We start from the raw sequence: 13,213 nt of genomic DNA, 5'->3' as shown, positions 1-13,213 counted from the left end.
CACAAAAAACAAAACTTGGCATGAAATCACATCCGTCACCATCAAAAATGCTGATTTCATGACTTCATCCCAAATAATTCAATATAAAGAATGAGAATAAAATTTTACAACCTCCAATAAGGAAGGCTCTCCAAAACCGAAAACCAAACCAATCACCTCAATTCTCCGACTCTGCTCTCATCCCAAAGGAAAGTTACAAAACCTTTTTTTTCTCAAGCCAAAACTGTGTATAAAAGAACAGCTAATACTAAACCCTCACCAAAACTTTACCAATACATGCATTGGCAACCCCGCATTGCCCATCTATGTGACGGGCTTTAAATATTACAGACTTTTATCCCCTTCTGCTCTCATCCAAGAACAGACTAGGGCTTATAAATATATTATCAACCCAAAATTTGGAGACATGAAAAAGGCTAAAAGGTATACCCAACGTGGTAGGAACAAGAAGACAATGCAGAATAGCAGGTATAGGCACTTTCACAAAGGATTCAACTAAGACTTGAGAGGAAGTGATAATCGGCAGTTCCCAAAATTCAAGATCGTCTGATTTCGGCAGTGAGAACTTCTCTGTGAACATTGAAATAGCAAGCAGACTTTCTCAGGGCACATAGAGCGCTGCTAGTGACCAATGCCTCTACTTTGTGTAACCGACACCGGACCAAATGAATAGAGTAAGCCAAGAGCCAAAAACTTCAGAAGCAAACGAATCCCTAAGAATGTACAACCAAGACCTTAAGAAGCTGTGGCAGCTGTGGCCGCTGTAGCCTTCTCTAATTTTTCCTTTTCAATCTCTGCCCTTCTCAGTTCAGCATGCTGGGCAACACCATGAGCAAGAGCTTGAAAATGGAAGTCAAGAGCCTGGGTGAGCTTCTGGAATCGTAATGGGTCTGATGATTGCATCACTACAGGAAGATTTCATGTTGTTCAGGGGGCATTTCAGACAAAACGAAAATGATAAACATTATGCCAATAATGAAGTAGCCATGTTTAGGGGCGGTGTCTGCTTTACCTTTGATAGCATCCACGAAAAACACAAAAGGATCCACCTCATCAATTGGGGACTGCAATTCTTCATCATCTGTCCAGTCATCATCTGAGTCATCGTCATCCTCATCATCAGGCCGGAATGCCTTCACCTATGAACCCATAAACACAAGAAATTACAAGATTAAGATTTAACAATAGAGAACGAACGTAGAATAATCAGGACGGAGGTATCATACTTTAAATATCCAATTACAACTCTCAGCCCACTGGTTGGGGTCAGCTACACTTGAAATTTAAAATTCAAATGCATAATTTAGTTAGTACACTACAGCTGACTTAGTCGATCCTGACTGTTCAGAAACAAATAAAACAACTTCAAGAGGGCGATGTCTGGAAAAATCATGAAAACACAGATTTCCTAGGTTAGAGGCTCATGCATAAATACCTACATCGTATAAAGCCTTATTGCATGCAAACACTTCCTAGATTCGATTAGTTTTTTGAGGCATCATATCAACATACCTTTTCAGCCAACTTTCTAAATTTATTGCTGTCAGCTTCATCGCCATCCTCAGCATCAACTCCCATTTCCCTGTCAGATTCATTTTCATCCTCATCTGCATCATCTGTTTGAAAACCATCCATATCATCATCGTCTTCAGCTTCTTCCTCCTTTGCAGCTTCTGCAAAATACGTGCAATATATACTACAAGAATTAGGCAGCTAAGAATCAGATTGAAGAGATTACAGTAAAAATGACCGATAAAGAGAATAAAATAGGTTTATATATTCTTGGTGAATATGATTGATGAGAATGAAACATCTCTAAAACAAAGAAATGAAAGGAATAGAAACCTGCAACTTGATCTTTGTATGCAACTAGAAGATCAAGCGTGGCTCGGAACACCCGATCCAAAGCATCTTCCGGCAATTGATCAGATGGAAGTGCCAGTAATGACGTCAAACCAAGACAGCAAACTTTCTTGTCATGTTCCCTGCAAAGAGATTGTCACAACTTACAATGGTACACTAAAACCTGAGTCTCGTGTGAAGACTAACGTTACTAGATGAAAGCACAATACAAGGAAACTAGAAATTAGTGAAAGCGGGAAGTGCAGGAGCACATCTTTGATGCACTTTGAATTTTTTTTTTTTTTTTTGGGTGAGTGTGTTCATTATCTTTTAAACCCCTGCAGATGTCTTTATTCCCCTTCTGTAACTTTCTTCGCAGGAAAAAAAATCAATAAAAGATTAAAAAAAAAAATACCTTTTAAAATTAGCACGTATACCACTCTTCTTGACTTGCTGCAGCATATGGAACCATAGATTGAAGATTTCTAATGCAACACCTAGCTTTTGCAATATGCCAAGAGTCAATGCTGGATTGTAGTAAAGAGCATCTGCGATCTGCATAAATATTTAGTGCAATATGAGGAACATGGCAAACTTCAAATTGATGAAGTAAACAGCATATGGTAGTAGTCAGTCAGAATTTTTCAATCTATGTTCATTCCAAAGGGTAATGTGCGTCAATTAGAGCCCTGACGGAACTGCAACCTGAATGAACTAAAGTAACTAAGAATATAAAGAAAACCAAAATAATGATAACCCTCTATCACACCATTCATAATCCTTACAATTAAATAACAGTAGAATTTGACAGACAAAAAATTGGTTCAGACCATGCTAACTCGTTTATTTGGCCTGCAATTCCAAGTTAGCAGACATCTGAAAGCTTAGTTTAACAAGCTCCAGATACAAGGGCTGCAAAGTAATTAACAGCGTAAATGGACCAAAAGGAAGCCAATGAGCTTGTCAAACTCAACAAAATAACCTAGGAAGCAATAGAAGCCAATTTTCTGCTCTTGTTCATTCATACATGCTATACTGATTCTAATAACACCTTACCACTTGCATGAGAAGACATTTCAAATATGATTTTTCAGTTCTGTGCAATCGTTCAACTGTTATTCTGAGATATGGCTCAACCCAGTGATCCACCTGTCCTCTACAATTCTGAAATAGAACTTCAATAAGCTTTGGAGCTGGCTCAATGTCACTGTCCTCCAAATTTTTGTCTGCCATAATCTACAATGTGAAATACAGAGACAAAGACATTGATAAGAAGTTGTAGACGTTAACAGTGGTTTTTAATCCCTGCGCTCTGACCTAACAGACAGTAATACAAATTACTCACAGATGAAACCACATTCCATAGACTTTGTTGATAATCAGGTTCTTTGCAGGTAAGGAAATGGGCAGTCCCCCTAGAAATGTAGTTGTCCAAAGGAACCAGGATATCTGCAAAGCCTTTTTAAAATTACCATCGATCCATATATGTATCAAAATGCAAGCACAAGAAAGGAGGGTTCGACTAAAATTTAGGAATATTATGTCCAAAAGCCATAGCAATAGGTCTGCCTATGTCTCATGTATTTAAGGAGAGTGGACACCAGCTAATATCAAGTAGAGTCCCAATCCTCAGACAAAAGCAACCGCAGGTGGTCTGCACCAACAATGTAGAGCGTGTCCATGCATACAGGACTACCCACATGAGTAGAGAACAACCCCAGCTCACAGGATAATTACTAGAGAGAAACTCAAAACCTAACTATGAACATAGAGCTAGCTCTGACAAGTTACAGTTGACAACCAAGTAAATTGACATGTACAATACAGTCATAGGAGAATTACTTAGGAAAGAACCTACCAATTAACAATTGAAAAAAAAAAAAAAAGGGGGACCAGACCAGCCAATTCAACCAAAAAACCGGTGAACCCGTCGGTGGTCCGGTCTGGCTTAAGTCCTAAACCAGCCAAGGATCAAACCGTGAAAAACCAGTGTAAACTGGGTAACCCACACCAATGACGTCGTGTAATTTAAAAGGAAAAAAACCAAAAAAAAAAATGTTTGAATTTGAATGGCAGCCTCTCTTCGACCATTCATTTAGTCGATGCGTTTTCCCCCCCCCCCCCCCAAAAAAAAAAAATCTGAAATCCCTAGCATCTTGACGGCAGCATCTCATCTTCAATCATCAATCTTCACTTTGTTGCCCAAATCCTTCAATCACTGGCCGGATATTTCTGCTCTGTCACAATCACCAGTCGCAATCTTCAACATTCAATCTTCACAGTTGCAACTCGCAAGTCACCTGTTCTGTTCTTTAATCCCAGTCGCAAGTCGTCCTGTTCTTCATGGTCATAGACTCAAAGATTCCACTTTCTCCTTCTACTTGTGAAATAGCAAATCATCTCTGCGATTTTGGTGCTTTCAGGTGCCATTTGTGTAAGATTTCAGCAAGTATATGTTCTCACTCATGAGAGAGAATAATAGGCTTTGTTCTAAAAATATATGGATTAGGAGCAGAATAGAAGGGATAAATTCGAATAAAGCAATAACTAAAGGAAAAGCCAACGAAGAAAATTCTAGGAGGTTTTCGCTGTTATCCTTCATCTCAACAAATTCTTCCAGCACAAAAATATCAGACTAGTTAGCATATCAGTTAGTATGATATCTCCGATCTTTATTTTTGTTTTTTTAGAACAGAGAAAACAAAAAAACTTATATAAATTATACCACGAGTTTAAAACAACAATAATCCCTCAAAGCGCATGTAATTCTATTAGGCTTGAGAGAGGGAGATTACATGAACAAACCAACATGAGCATTTTCAGCCTTGATGTATTTGGTAGCTCATACAGGATGAAGTGCATCTCTTTTGACCAAGATTGTCCATGTTCTATCTCTAATGTGCAGTTCATAAGTAATGTTATAATCCATTTAATTTGTGCACAGCTGAGTTTATCCTCAGATTGGATTTGGAGATGCCAATTAATTTAAACATATATAAATTCTTAAACATGAATAAAGCAAAAAATAAATGAGATAAACTGAGAAGAAATGTAGAGGGCATCATACTTGGAAAGAAATCAATTGCCCAATCTGCCAGCGCTTCCATCATCAATGGCCAAAGATTCCACATGTCCGTGATATTGTTGGAGAGAAAAAGGTCATATATGATACAATTTCCAAAACTTCTTCAAAAATCTCTGTAAGCAAGCACAAGAGATTAACAATTAAATAAGCAAGACGAACAAGTAAAATTAAAAGTTCAAGCTTCATTCCGTGAGAAAACTGACAGACTCCATGGTTGCAAAATGGGATTTGGAGGTTTAATAAGCAAATATTTCATAACTTCACATTCACTGACACGGAGAAGCTTAATATGAAAAATTTCTGACACTCTGTTGCTTGGCTGCTGTATGGTTGCCTTTCTGCATTGTATTTTCTTTTTACGTTCTGCTCTTTTTGTTTTTACTCCATTATTTTAGTCAATCAGTTTATCAGAATTAGTACTATTTTATTTTTCTATTTTCATATCATGTGAGCTTTCAGGCTAGGAGTTTTCATCTCCTGTACCCTACTTCGACTGATAAATGAAACAGTCAGAATCACATGCAACCATCCAAAAATGGTTAACATAAACAGGAAACTCGTGACAAGGAAGGCGCACAGGAATGGCTGAGACAGGACATTTGTTGTTTCATTTTGTCCACATTGAACATTCAATTTTTCAAATGCTCAGTCTCCTATCCTTCTCTTCACGTACTCTTCAATTATTTTTTCAAATAATAAAATCAAATCACATCATTTAATTAAATCACATAACTGATAAAAACATTGATAAAAATCTATTCATTCACTATATTTAAATGAAGAACATTCACGTTAGGTAGACTAATCAAAATAGGACGGGAAATTAAAAAAAATAAAAAGTCCAGACGTTGTAGGCAAATACCTTGGCCATCGGTAGTCAACATACTACGCATTATGGGAAGCAATGTTGGTTCAACCTGAATAAAAAGGTGAGGCAGCCTGCTCACTGATTCAAGTATTGTACTAATAGCACGCAAACAGCCAACCGCAGCCAGAGCACCAGTATCATCAGCTTCATCAGCTTCAGAAGTGTTCATACACCTCCAAAATGCAGCAGCCTGTTCCATAAACAGAAAATGAGTTACTACATTAAAGAATAACACTAAAGAACAGCATATTTTTTTCTCTTGCAGACATAAGTGTGAACAATTTTACCAAATTTTGGCATAGCCCAAGTGTGTAAGGCGCCATCTCTTCCCCAAACTTGTCCACAATTGTCTCCAAAGTAAACACAAGGTCCTCATTCTCAACCTCATTCATAAGTTTGAAGAGTTCTGTACACATTTGTATTTATTTAAACACATTTGACAAGAAAACTAGATTACAATGCCTAAGATAACAACTTTCACATCCACTTACCATCAAGGAGTTGTGGGAGAATAGGACGAATTTCATCCAGTTCTGCATCAAAAACAAACAGAAATACATATATGGTCAACATTAACCTTCGAAATTCAAATAATCCTAAACACACAAAAGAATAAGATAGTTATAATGCACCTTCGCATGCTTCGACAAAAGAACGCAAAGCAAAGACAGAATCAACACGCACAGGAAGTTCTGGATCTCGCATTCCAGAAACAACACAGTGTAATGCCTTCCGGAAGTTGTTCTTATCTGAGAAGTTGACATGGGCATATTGTCCTGCAACCCATGCGGCCTGTTTTTAACAAGCAGGAATATTCCATGATTAGAATATGTTGGAGATCACTTGTATTATTTATTTAGCTTCCACACACCTTATCTGCCCAATGTTAGTGTCCTTATTTCTAGCGACTGAGTTTGTTTATTATCTGATTTTATCTTTTCAACTTTCAGGCAGCTGATTCAATGGGATTGAATGGCGGATCAGTTGCCTTCACCCTCCTTTATATACTCATGAATTTCACCATGAACAAGCAAGCAATCAGAAAGCCATTACTCAGATTTTTCTTTAAAATTTGAATTAAATTCAACCTGACTTTATTTGTCGCAAGACTGATACTTAGTTTGGTTAGACATAAAAAAGCAGAGGGAGAGAATCAATTGGATTGCACCATTCCCTGGTGTGGTTGCACTTTTTTAGAGATAAAAGGAAAATTTTGGATGGATTCTAATTGATGGAGTCAGCTTTGCAATACTCTCACTAGGTGAAGTACTGCAAGGGAAATCACACGAGATCAAATTTCATGGGACAGGATCCTCTTGCAACATATAGAATTCAATTATCAACATATGTTAAATAATACTTCAAATTATAAATTATAAATTACAAAAATAAAAAGATTAGGCACATATAAATACTTTCTTTTCTTCCTACTGAAACACGACAATGAAAGAAATAATCACTCCATTAACCCACAACACCTCTCCCCCATTCCTTCCTTTCAAATAGAATTAAGAATGTGAAACCACGAAGGCCTGAAAAATGGTGTCATAATCCCACGAAGAAACATATAAACATCTTCAGGTGTACATAAAGCGATTCCAGACCCAGCAGCTAGCATTATGACAAGATAGCTCAATAAAACAAATAATTCCCTAGAACTGCTGCTTCACGATGCTAACCAAATACAGGGAAAAAACTAAAAATGGTCCATGTACGAGTAAAAGTAAAATATTTAGACAGAGCTTATGCCAGCCAAAAAGAAAAATCAGATTTTTCAGAGTCAAATTGGCTTTGCCTAAGCAACCCAAAGGTATGCTGAAATCCATATGCCCATCAGAAGGAAATTATAAGTGGTCAAACAGAGACTGGGCACGACTGGGCAGAACCAAAAGAAAAAATCAGTATTAAATATGCTTCACTCAAACAATTCCCAAATAAAATAAAATAAAAATCCACAGAAGACACCAGCACAATAGAGCCCTGCAATGGAGTTCACATTTTGCCAAACCACAATTAAAATGCCACTTCTTTTTTCTTTTTCTGCAGACATGTTCCTAAAATACTTGATCAGATTTTGACATCACTGTAATGTACTTCTGATAAGGACATGATGCATATAGGTTAAACCATCCTGGAAGCAGGGTCTTCTTATTATTCTCACCAATAAAGGGGGGAAAAATGCCACTAGTCACATTGGCAGAGATACTTTTACCTTGGCCCTAAGGTGGCCAACTGGACTGCTGAACTCAGGAAATACATGTTGCACTAACATACGCTCAAGTTCAGATTTGTATGGCTCAGTTTGCTTTAATTTATCACAAAGTGTTCCAATAGCAAGAAGAGCACCATCTTTCTGTCTGTAGGGCTTGTATTCTGCAGGAGCTGCATCATACCTAGCACAGCAAAAACCAATATAAGGCATCTAATTCATGAATTAGCTTTTGGCCAAAAAGCCTGAATTATCTATTATAGAAATGGGCACAAAAATTACCTTTTGAAAATTTCAACTATGAACTGAATGAACTTGTGAAGATTTTCTTTTCCACGTTTTCGAACCAACTCACTCACAAAGTCCATTGAAGCAGTCCTAGGACTGTACAAGTCCTCAATTATGTCTGTCACAAAGACGAAAGATGATATAAGCAAATGTTCCCATCTTAATTCTAACTTTATACCTACAGACCCAAAATACTTACCATATCCCTTCCTAACGTATTCATGAGGATCTTCCTCCCAAAGCTTTTGATCATTATCGTTGAAACACATAAGAGGAAAAACTATCTCAAATAGAAGAATATCCACCCGAGGTTGCAGCAGAGTATACATACTATTCTTTGAAATGCTGCATATATATATATATATATATTATCCAAAAATGGTTAAAGAGAAAATCGAGTAATTATAATTCACAATAAAAAATGTGCTAACTACCAGCAACAGAAAATAAAATGTCAAAAAAGTAATTCATTCTAAATATGATCAAGCTTCTTAACAACTAAGTTGCTTCCACATCTGATTAGAAATGAATTAGCTACAACCATGACAAATCTTCAGCAGATGTGTATTGACACCAACCATGAATTTACCCTAAAATTGGAGATGAATACATATTTTCTAAGGTCTAAACCACATGAACAAAGATGCAGACATGCCAAGCAGCCACTCAACCCAAGACCTTTAGCTGCTCAATGAGAACTTAGACTTAAGAAAGGGAACAAGTAAATGATGGACAAATGGCACTACTATTTTCCCCCCTTTCTGAAGAGTTTACTTTCTGCCTTATTAGTACATACCCTTAAGATTGATGGGCATTGGCCATTGTTCAGAAAAAAATCTGCTCTTTTCATCTTTCAGATAATATATTGAAAGGGGGAGATACTCTTGCTGGATTTTAAAAAATCAATTAGTGACATTCTTCTAGCAAAATATTATTGAACTTATGACATAATTTCAAAACAAGGTGAAACTAATGTCAATCATCTGTGCATATAACATATCTGCCTAATAATATGTTATACAAACTTAATAATACTGGTAACATAATTTTTCTGTAAAAGAAAGGTTTATGTTAAATTCAGGTTAATAATTAGGAGGACTGTTTAAGGGAGTAGCTGCTGCCTGATGTTACTCTAAATCTTTCTAGACCTACTTCTGTTACATTCTACTCCTGTAACCCCTGGATTGTTCTGAGGTGACCATTGATATCCAGCACCATGTTTTAGCCACATAATAAATCATAGAGTAACTTAGAATAGGATTGACTATTACTGTCATCAGATAGAAGGCTAATATATGATTCTATTCAGTGCTGCTAACACAAGATGGAAAGAAAACTATGTTTCTAAACGGTAAGCAATACATATATCAATCCAACAAACTTAATGAAGAGTCTTCTACTTGTAGATTACAACTCTACATAAGTTTGAAATTTCTAGTGGATACAATGGATATGCAGTAGATGACAGCAAGCTTGGATATAAATTATGCAAAGTGACTGACTGATAAGGAATGACAACAGAAATATAATGAATGAATTTAAAAAAAAAAACAAAAACAAAAACCCAAAAACCAAAAAAACACCTGTTGCTTAGATATTGAAGAATAAGGTTGATCACTCTGTCAGGCAGATAGCCACCCAGTCGAATGATATTCAAAAGATTTAAGTGGCACTCCAAAATCTTCCCTGCATAATGCTTCTGAAACATTTGAGCAAATGGTCTGTTTGCAGGGTTTTGTAACTTCAAGTCGCCAAAACTGTGACATGATAAATTTGACACCCATAGAAAAACAAAATAAATAATTGAGGCAGCAAAGCTCAGATATTTCCATTAAGTTATCTAAACTTCAAACTCACCGAGTGTACAGCCTATTTAGTATGTGAACTGCCCATTTCTTCACCTTCCACCAACCCATGATTTTCTAAGCTCAGGATCAACAGGTTGACCTTCTGATGGGACGGGACTCTCCAATACATTTAAGAACAGCATCATCCAAGCATTGAAGACATTTTGATCAAACAGCTGCTTTGGAATCTCCAGCTGAATAAATATAAACAATGAACCCAAAAATGCACGTCAATTCTATGAACTTAAGTTGAGAAAACCGCAAGCACAAATAAGAAAGCCATCTATGCCATCTCAATTGTGCAAATGGAAAGAAGACATACATAAATGGAGGACCAGAATATTTTACAGATAAGCTTGATTAAATCTGCTACTTCCAGTGAAGGGTTGACAATCTGCACAAGCCTGTTAAATATATTGAGAAGTTGTGGAAAGGTCTCCTCAACTATCCGATGAACAGGTGTCCTCTCCTCATCCGACTTGAACCTGAAAAAAGCAAAGAAAAGGGGGATAAAACCAATACTTTTCAGCAACATAAAAGGGAACATACAATCTTTGTCAACCATACAATGCTTCAGCGATCATAAAAAAGAAGGGAGAAAAAAAAAAAAGAATACCATCTTTTGTCAAACCAGGCACTGAAATACATAAGACATTAAAATTATATCGATTGAATTTCTTAATATACAATACTTTTTATATATGTATAAAGCAGGGTAATTAGACCCATTGTGTCATTCCTTTCATTTATTTTCTTTAACAGCTCAAAAGACATTTATAATTACTGAGCAAGTATGCAAGGTAATTATATCAAGAAAGGCTACAAGATGACATCACCAAATCAATATTTAAACCCAGCAAGAGATTACTTCTGGACAGACAAAAAATAAATAAGATAAAATACAACTGTATTAACAGAAAGCTATAAAATAAAGAGGCAACCTTAACAGCACAAAATACAATAATTACAACTCAGGATAAGACTCCTGTGGTTTGGAAAACATCGTATTTATTGCACAGCATTAGCAACTCGAGGGAAACAGTCACCAAAAGTGTATACAAGTTATACCCTTGTATTCTAATTGAGAACTCAAATTATAAACAATATTGCGAACACAAGGTAGGACAACGAACAAATTCTTTCAACTAAAATAAGTTTGCATTTCAGACTTTAGAAAGAAAAGCAAAAACTTACTCATATTTCCTAGAAAGAATCCGAAGAACAAATAAAGCACCATAGACTTGTTGATCCTGTAAGTTATGTTTCACCCAGTCAAGAAGTCCTGGCCACTGCTCAGGATAATCTGAATGTATAATAGTCTTCAGGCACTCACCAAGTTGCACCCTAGACAACGTGTAAACATGGATGGTCAATACAAAGAAATTCGGACATAGAATAGAAGAGAAACACAAAATCCTCAAAGCCTCTGCCTATGTGTTTAGTTGAATTAAACACACTCAGAAAATCCTACTAATATAAATTACATGGGATTGCACGGTAAACATGTTACAAGAAAAATTAACAAAGACCACAGTTCAACTAGTGTACCTTAACAAGGGAGGAACTTGAGCCACAAACACAAGAATATGGTCCCTCACCACTGCCTTATCACTCTGTGAGATCTTCTGCTGGGCATCTACATGAACCCAAAAAAGTGTAATGAATCAACAGAGTCAATTTTCTGACTCTAACATGTTTACAAAAGCATACCAGAATCAAGCGGAGACCAATATTTTGCAATGAAGTTCTTGAAATGAATGCTAGCAACTTGCCGCACTCCCATGTCACAGTTGTTGTCAACGATAATTTGCAGCAGCCTCACCAGATGCTGAGGGGCATACTGAAACTGTATATAAAGAAAACCATATATAAACTAGAGCACACATCAAATCATAGCACAATTATTTGCAATGACAACACAGTTCACAACTTAAGCCAAAAGAGACACTGCTGTGGAAGTCCTCAAGCTCAAGCTCTGAAAATTACAAGTGAAAATTACAAAACACACAATGTAATTGCTAAAGACGAGTCTTCCTGGAGAAAAGAAAAATTCAATTGAGTAAAAGGGTTGTGGAAAAAAAAAAAAAAAAGACCAGGCACAATTCTGACAATAAAGACGAAACTGAGTGATGATAAAGCAAACCAGAGGAACTCCAATAACATAGAGATGCACCTGATCAAGGCTTTGCTCGGCTGCCTTACGTTCATTGGGATTCGGGCTAAGAGCAGCTTGAAGTATAACAACCAGACTAGGAAGATCCATAATCTCAACGATCACAACCACAGTGAATCAAAATGAACTCGAAGATTACAAGTAAGAAAAAATATATAGGAAAAAATATCAAAAATCTAAACCCTAGTTCCAAATTGATGACTGGAGATGGTGCGTGCTCTAGGGTTTAGACCAGCTACCTAAAGAAATAGCGGATGGAACAGAGAGCTCCAGGCAGCGACAATGATGAAGGAAGGCTCAGCTGAACAAAACACTAGGGCTTACGGGTTTTAACTTTTTAACTATACTTTTTTCCATTTAACCTGAATTAACCAACTTACCTTTCTCGTCAATTTTTTAAATATACACATGATTCTCTAATTTTTATATAAAATTTTAATTTAATTTTTAAATTTTATAAAATATTTTTTTAGTCCTAGAATTCTAAGATCATTATGGGCATTTACCATCCTAAGAGAGACAAAATTTCTTTTATATTCATAAATTTATTTTTAAAAAACTAATCAAAACGCTTTTTAATTAGTCTCAAATAATAAGCTTTTGTGATCGGTATTGTTGTATTTTAAAATTAAACCCAACGACTCAGTATTTATGAATATTTTATCAATGTTTAAAGTTTTGATGATAGCATTTTTTTTGTTAAAAAAATTTATATTAGAGGATTAAAAAACAATTTATAAGATTAAGGAATTAAATTAGAATATTATATCAATCAATTATATTACAAAAGATGTACTTTTACCTTTTTTTCTCTTTAATTTTTGTTTTTAAACCAACCTACTTTTTGTTGGCCAACAATGCACCAACCTCACTGGCGGCCTGGCGCCCATGTGTTGCGAAA

The 13,213-nt window shown here is 36.1% G+C and overlaps 1 pseudogene; it reads right to left on the bottom strand.

Annotated features, from left to right (window-relative positions):
- LOC114730956 (importin beta-like SAD2) lies at nucleotides 1–12,571 on the bottom strand (annotated as a pseudogene).
- Nucleotides 12,572–13,213: the final 642 nt, after the last annotated feature.

Source organism: Neltuma alba, unplaced genomic scaffold (assembly GCF_004799145.2).
Source record: "Neltuma alba isolate B1F8T4 unplaced genomic scaffold, ASM479914v2 tig00012791_pilon, whole genome shotgun sequence".
In the NCBI taxonomy this organism is placed as follows: domain Eukaryota; kingdom Viridiplantae; phylum Streptophyta; class Magnoliopsida; order Fabales; family Fabaceae; genus Neltuma; species Neltuma alba.
The sequence above is the reverse complement of the archived record's forward strand: the minus strand, read 5'-3'. Positions and strand labels throughout refer to the sequence as shown.